Raw genomic sequence first — 7,969 nt, 5'->3', positions numbered from 1 at the left:
GATTAGCCGTGCAGTGACAGCGCATAGGACCATTTTCCCGAGATGATTAAAAGTATCCATTGATGATGGTGATGCCCTACATACAGCTTGCCATGGAAAGGAGTAGGAAGGATTGGATGAATGTAATAAAAAAGTAGAGATCTGAAAGGAGCACAGCATCTCCATACGCCTATCTGAAATTCCCACTATTGATTTACATAAGTATTTCTATCTTATTTTATTTTCTATTTATTATTAATTTTCGAAAACCATAACCATTTAATCTGCCTAACTGAGATTTACAAGGTGACCATAGCTTGCTTCATACCAACAATCTCTGTGGGATCGACCCTTACTCACGTAAGGTATTACTTGGATGACCCAGTACACTTGCTGGTTAAGTTGAACGGAGTTGTGAGCTTCTCTAACAGTGCCTGGAACTCTTTTATCACAATTTTGTCCACCAAGTATGTAGCTTCACAAATTATTTTGGGTCTTAAGAGTGTGTAGCTCCACAAATTACGTTGCATTATGACTATCTTAGCTTCACAAATTATGTTGCATTATGACTGTTTAAGGTGAATACATGTGTTTTTCAATAGTGATATGGTGAAAAATTTTGTTTTTGATTTACTATCTTATTTTTCCATATAAATTATGAGTATCATGTTATTTTGCAATAATAATTTAATCTTAGTCAACAAATGATAAATCTTAGTCAACAAATGATATAGATAATACCATTAAAGTTTGAATAATATTTTGATGTTTGTATTTTTTAGGGTGTATTTATAATTTTAAAATATTTTATTATAAAATGATTTTTTTCGGTTAAACTATGATTGGACCGGTTAGACCAGTAAACCAGTGAACCAGTGACTAGAATGATTCGATGATCGGTCTGGTTTTCAGAACCTTGGATTGTTACTATATAAATAATCAACACTCCGAGCCCTGGTAGGAAGCCCTTAAGCAGGCGCCCAAAAATTAGCATAGTCAACTTTATACATTCTACTCTCTCAATGAGTCTAATAAAAATGAGAAACTAAACACAAAAGCTAGACTAACACAAAAAACTCCCAAAAACCACATCCTCAGCTCCCAAGCATCAACTGTCGTCATCAGAGGAAATCTCAATCACATCTAAACACTCCTCAGGAGCCTCGTCCTCATCATCATAAATCTTAATAAGCTCAGGAGGGGTCCTGGCACTCATACTACTGCTTTGTCCCACACTCGTCGGTCAACTAATGGAGTTGGTGCGTAGCTCCTCAGATGAGGGCTCAGACGAAGATACTGAGATCTGCTCTGCAGGAATATCCCACTCAGGTATAAGCTCTGGTACATGCTCCTCTGTGGGCTCAGGCCCAGGGACCACCTGATCCTCAAGCTGATCATGGTGCTGATGAGGTACAAGTTTGTCATGGAACGGGTGAAACAGAGCATCAAGATGTAGCCAATCTAATAAGAACTCATAAGGTATATCGAGGTTAAAGAGAGGAGTGTTAATAGGATGATGGAAAGGGTGGTTGCACAGAATGTACATACGAGTCCTAATCTCTGCAGCTACTACGTAAAACCTATGCTGTACAAGATCCTCATATACGTAGGTAGGGTCCATCTCATAGAACAGAATGCCTGTCTCCGTCTGACGGGGAAGGAAAGAAAGGGTAAGAACTGGAGGGTTCTTAGTAGGGTCGGGGGTAGTTAGTTAAGTCAAGATTATCACAATTCAATTAATTCACAGCCAAATATACAAGAATCATAGAAAAATATCCAGTCACTACAATTTAGAATACCATTAAGGAATGTACAAACACAAGAAGACAATCACAAACAATTTCATATTATCAGGTAAAATGCAAATGTGCAGCAAGGATGATGCATGTCTAGTCCTATCGCAGGTAATGAGCTCATTTGTCTGTTTTGACCCGCACCCGACGCAGTCCAACTCGTAAGTTGAATAAGGCATTCCAGCGACATAACCTCTGCAGGTTTCTACTTCATGCAGGCGCTGATTCTCCAGTTGAAGTATGTCGAACATGACCTCTGTAAGTACTTGCAAGCGCTGATTCTTCAGCTGAAGCATGTGACCCCTTCTCCTGTAAGCCATTCCATATTTACGAGCAGTTCTCACACAATCATTCACATACAAAGCCCACGGCTTGTTAACATTTATCCTTTGGCACCATTACCATACTATCGTTACCTTCTCATGACCTTCCTATAATCATACATACTAATTTATCTTCTTTTTTTTTTCAGTATTTTACTTATTTATCCTTAATAGTTCAAACTATCTTCACATTGTTCTCTCATTATCCACTAAGTATTTTATGCAAAGAGAATCATAAGATTCTTAAGTTAACTTTCTGACTCTAAATCTTTTAAAAAGAGTATTCTTTTTTATTCTGTTCTATCTTACCATTGATAATATCAATAATAATAATATCTTTACTAAATAATATTCTTGATAAATTAAAAACAATAATAATAATTTTTTTTAATACAAATAAAAAAATTTAAGAAATAAATAATATTTATAACTTCCTTGAAGACTTAACTCTTTTAAGCTTTACTTCTAAACTTTTATTAATTATGTTTTAAACCTCAAACTTTTAATTATTTTACTTTTAACCCAACATTTTTAGAAAACTACTAATTAGCTCTTTGTTTATTAATATTTACAATAGTAACTCTGAGTTTTAATAAAAATACCCGCTCATCCCCAAACACTTACTTTTTACTACAAATACTTCTAAATGCATTTATTTATAAAATCAACCTCATTTTTCATCAAAACACAATTTTATTTTCAAATTAATAATATTATAATGGTAACAGTTACAGTTCTTTAAACCCAAATTTTGTATTTAAAATTATTTTTTACACAATTAGTAGTAAAATTCTAAATAATAGAAGTTAAATATATTAAATTATCAAGTGTATAAATAAAATAAAAAGTCAAATAATAGAGGATATGATACAATCAAATAATATATAGAAAAAACTCTAGTTACTAAAGATCCTGATAGTCATTGTCATCATTGTCATCGACATTCCGTTGGTCCTGCTGCTGAGGCGGCAGCCGATGCCATGTGGCACTTGATGAGTGGATAATTTATACGCTTTTTGGCATTGTTTTTAGGTAGTTTTTAGTAAGTTTAAGCTACTTTTAGGGATGTTTTCATTAGTTTTTATGCTAAATTCACATTTCTGGACTTTACTATGAGTTTGTGTATTTTTCTGTGATTTCAGGTAATTTCTAGCTGAAATTGAGGGACTTGAGCAAAACTCTGATAGGAGACTGACAAAGGACTGCTGATGCTGTTGGAATCTGACCTCCCTGCACTCGAAATGAATTTCCTGGAGCTACAGAACTCCAAATGGTGCGCTCTCAACGGCGTTGGAAAGTAGACATCCAGAGCTTTCCAGCAATATATAATAGTTCATACTTTATTCGGGAATTGATGACGTAAAGTGGCGCTCAACGCCAAGTACATGCTGCTGTCTGGAGTTAAACGCCAGAAACACGTCACGACCCGGAGTTGAACGCCCAAAACACATCATAACTTGGCGTTTAACTCCAATAAAAGCCTCAGCTCATGGATAGATCAAGCTTAGCCCAAACATACACCAAGTGGGCCCCAGAAGTGGATTTATGCATCAATTACTTACTCATGTAAACCCTAGTAGCTAGTCTAGTATAAATAGGATAATTTACTATTGTATTAGACATCTTTTGATCACTTTAGACCTTGGGGGGGGGGGCTGGCCATTCGACCATGCCTGAACCTTTCACTTATGTATTTTCAACGGTGGAGTTTCTACACACCATAGATTAAGGGTGTAGAGCTCTACTGTACCTCAAGTTTCAATACAATTACTATTATTTTCTATTCAATTCTCTTTTATTCTTATTCCAAGATATACGTTGCACTTCAACTTGATGAATGTGATGATTCGTGACACTCATCATCATTCTCACCTATGAACGCGCGTGACTGACAACCACTCCCGTTCTACCTTAGGCCGGGCACATATCTCTTAGATTCCCCAACAGAATCTTCGTGGTATAAGCTAGATAGATGGCGGCATTCATGGGAATCCGGAAGGTCTAACCTTGTCTGTGGTATTCTGAGTAGGATTTTGGAATTGAATGACAGTGACGAGCTTCAAACTCCTGAAGGCTGGGCGTTAGTGACAGACGCAAAAGAATCAATGGATTCTATTCCAACCTGATTGAGAACCGACAGACGATTAGCCGTGCAGTGACAGCGCATAGGACCATTTTCCTGAGAGGATTAAAAGTAGCCATTGACGACGGTGATGCCCTACATACAGCTTACCATGGAAAGGAGTAAGAAGGATTGGATGAAAGCAATAGGAAAATAGAGATTCGAGAGGATTCTAGCATCTCCACACGCGTATCTGAAATCCCCACCATTAATTTACATAAGTATTTATATCCTATTTTATTTTCTGTTTATTATTAATTTTCGAAATTCATAACCATTTAATCTGTCTAACTGAGATTTACAAGGTGACTATAGCTTGCTTTAAACCAATAATCTCTGTGGGATCGACCCTTACTCACGTAAGGTATTACTTGGATGACCCAGTACACTTGTTGGTTAAGCTGAACGGAGTTATGATCACACCAGGGATTATCAAGATCCCAATTTATCATACCATGATCTCTTTGGGGTATTTTTGAAAGAGACCAACTTTGAGGATCACAATTTCGTCTACCAAGTTTTTGGCGTCGTTGCCGGGGATTGTTCGAGTATGGACAACTGACGGTTCATCTTGTTGCTCAGATTAGGTAATTTTTTTTTCAAAAATCTTTTTCAAAATTTTTCTTTTCTTTTTCGTTTTTTTCCAAAAATATTTTCGAAAAAAATTAATAAAAATCCAAAAAAATCATAAAATCATAAAAATCAAAAATATTTTGTGTTCTTGTTTGAGTCTTGAGTCAATTTTTAAGTTTGGTGTCAATTGCATGCTTTAAAAATTTTTCTTACATTTTTCGAAAATTCCATGCATTCATAGTGCTCTTCATGATCTTCAAGTTGTTCTTGACAAGTCTTCTTGTTTGATCTTGATGTTTTCTTGTTTTTTGTTGTTTGTTGTTTTTCATGTGCATTTTTCGTTTGTTAGAGTCCATGCATTAAAGATTTCTAAGTTTGGTGTCTTGCATGTTTTCTTTGCATCAAAAATTTTTCAAAATTATGTTCTTGATGTTCATCATGATCTTCAAAGTGTTCTTGGTGTTCATCTTGACATTCATAGCATTCTTGCATGCATTCATTGTTTTGATCTAAAAACTTCATGCATTGAGTATTTTTGTTGTCTTTCTCTCTCATCTTTAAAAATTCAAAAATCAAAAAAATATCTTTTCCTTCTTTCTCTCCAAATTTTCGAAATTTTGGGTTGACTTGGTCAAAAATTTTTAAAAATTAGTTGTTTCTTACAAGTCAAGTCAAAATTTCAATTTTAAAAAAAAATCTTATCTTTTTAAATTCTTTTTCAAATTATTTTCAAAATCTTTTTCTTATTTTTATCATATTTTCGAAAATACACTAACAATTAATGTGATTGATTCAAAAATTGGAAGTTTGTTACTTAAAATTGGAAGTTTGTTACTTTCTTGTTAAGAAAGGTTCAATCTTTAAATTCTAGAATCTTATCTTGTAGTTTCTTGTTAGTTAAGTCATTTTAAAAATTAAAGCTTTTTCAAAATGCCTTTTTCTTAAAAATCTTATCTTTTCATCTTATCTTTTTCAAAATTTGATTTTAAAATATCCTTTCTATCTTCCTATCTTCTTATCTTTTTAAAATTAAAAACTTCAAATCTTTTTCAATCAACCAACTAACTTTTTGTTTGTTTCTTATCTTTTTCAAAACCAACTAACTACTTCTCCCTCTCTAATTTCGAAAAATATCTCATCTCTTTTTCAAAAATTCTTTTTTGTTTTAAACTTTAATTTTAATCTTATCTCATCTCTAATTTTCGAAAATTACTAACACTTTTTTAAAATTATTTTCGAATTTTCCCTCTCTTTTCTTATTCTATTTAATTAATTATTTACTAACACTTCTCTTCACCTCTATTCATCTAAAATCTGAGCCCAATCTATCCCTTGTGTTTGGATTCTTCACTTTTCTTTCTTCTACCCCTTTCTTCTTCCACTAACATAAAAGAATCTCTATACTGTGACATAGAGGATTCCTCTTTCTTTTATTGTTTTCTTCTCTCTCATATGAGTAGGAACAAGGACAAAAGCACTCTTGTTGAAGCTGATCCTGAACCTGAAAGGACTTTGAAGAGAAAGCTAAGAGAAGCTAAAGCACAACTCTCTGTAGAGGATCACAACAATCCAGAAGTAACCTTTCAGAAATTTTCGAACAAGAGAAGGAGATGGCAGCCGAACCCAATAATGATAATGCAAGGAGGATGCTTGGTGACTTTACCAAACCCACATCCAAATTTGATGGAAGAAGCATCTCCATTCCTGCCATTGGAGCAAATAATTTTGAGCTGAAACCTCAGCTAGTTGCCTTAATGTAACAAAACTGCAAGTTTTATGGACTTCCATCTGAAGATCCTTACCAGTTTTTAACTGAGTTCTTGCAGATTTGTGAGACTGTTAAGACGAATGCAGTTGATCCTGAAGTCTACAGACTCATGCTTTTCCCTTTTGCTGTAAGAGACAGAGCTAGAATATGATTGGATTCACAACCTAAGGATAGCCTGGACTCCTGGGAAAAGCTGGTCACGACTTTCTTGGATAAATTCTTTCCTCCTCAAAAGCTAAGCAATCTTAGAGTGGATGTTCAGACCTTCAAACAAAAAGATGGTGAATCCCTCTATGAAGCTTGGAAAAGATACAAGCAGTTGACCAAATGGTGTCCACCTGACATGTTTTCAGAATGGACCATATTGGATATATTCTATTATGGTCTATCTGAGTTTTCAAAAATGTCATTTGATCATTCTGCAGGTGGATCCATTCACCTAAAGAAAACACCTGCAGAAGCTCAAGAACTCACTGACATGGTTGCAAATAACCAATTCATGTACACTTCTGAGAGGAATTCCGTGAATAATGGGACACCTCAGAGGAAGGGAGTTCTTGAAATTGATGCTCTGAATGCCATATTGGCTCAGAACAAAGTGTTGACTCAGCAAGTTAACATAATTTCTCAAAGTCTAAATGGATGGCAAAATGCATCCAACAGTACTAAAGAGGCAGCTTCTGAAGAAGCTTATGATCCTGAGAACCCTGCAATGGCAGAGGTTAATTACATGGGTGAACTTTATGGAAACACCTATAATTCATCATGGAGAAATCATCCAAATTTCTCATGGAAGGATCAACAAAAGCCTCAACAAGGCTTTAACAATGGTGGAAGAAATAGGCTCAGTAATAACAAGCCTTTTCCATCATCTTCTCAGCAACAGACAGAGAATTTTGAACAAAACACTTCTAATTTAGCCAATTTAGTCTCTGATCTGTCAAAGACCACTTTCAGTTTCATGAGTGAAATAAGATCCTCCATCAGAAATCTGGAGGCACAAGTGGGCTAGCTGAGTAAGAAAGTCATTGAAACTCCTCCCAGTATTCTCCCAAGCAATACAGAAGAGAATCCAAAAGGAGAGTGCAAGGCCATTGATTTAATCAATATGGCTGAATGCACAAGGGAGGAGGAGGACGAAAATCCTAGTGAGGAAGACCTCCTGGGACGTCTCTCAAGCAAGAAGGAATTTCTTATTAAGGATCCAAAGGAATCTGAGGCTCATATAGAGACCATAGAGATTCCATTAAATCTCCTTCTGCCATTCATGAGCTCTGAAGAATATTCTTCCTCTGATGAGGATGAAGATGGGACTGGAGAGCAAGTTGCTCAATATTTAGGAGCTATCATGAAGCTGAATGCCAAGTTGTTTGGTAATGAGACTCGGGAAAGTGAACCTCCCTTACTCATT

General features: G+C 35.3%; 1 non-coding gene across 1 annotated transcript; it reads right to left on the bottom strand.

The window, feature by feature from the left end:
• Window positions 1-6,799: 6,799 nt before the first annotated feature.
• On the bottom strand, window positions 6,800-6,906 carry LOC127743652 (small nucleolar RNA R71). The gene has a single exon (XR_008005036.1). It is a non-coding gene; the product is annotated as a small nucleolar RNA R71 (small nucleolar RNA).
• Between the last annotated feature and the right edge of the window lie 1,063 nt (window positions 6,907-7,969).

The sequence above is a fragment of the Arachis duranensis genome, chromosome 10 (genome assembly GCF_000817695.3).
Source record: "Arachis duranensis cultivar V14167 chromosome 10, aradu.V14167.gnm2.J7QH, whole genome shotgun sequence".
Classification (NCBI taxonomy): domain Eukaryota; kingdom Viridiplantae; phylum Streptophyta; class Magnoliopsida; order Fabales; family Fabaceae; genus Arachis; species Arachis duranensis.
Note: the sequence above shows the minus strand (reverse complement) of the source record. Positions and strands in the feature narration are given on the sequence as shown.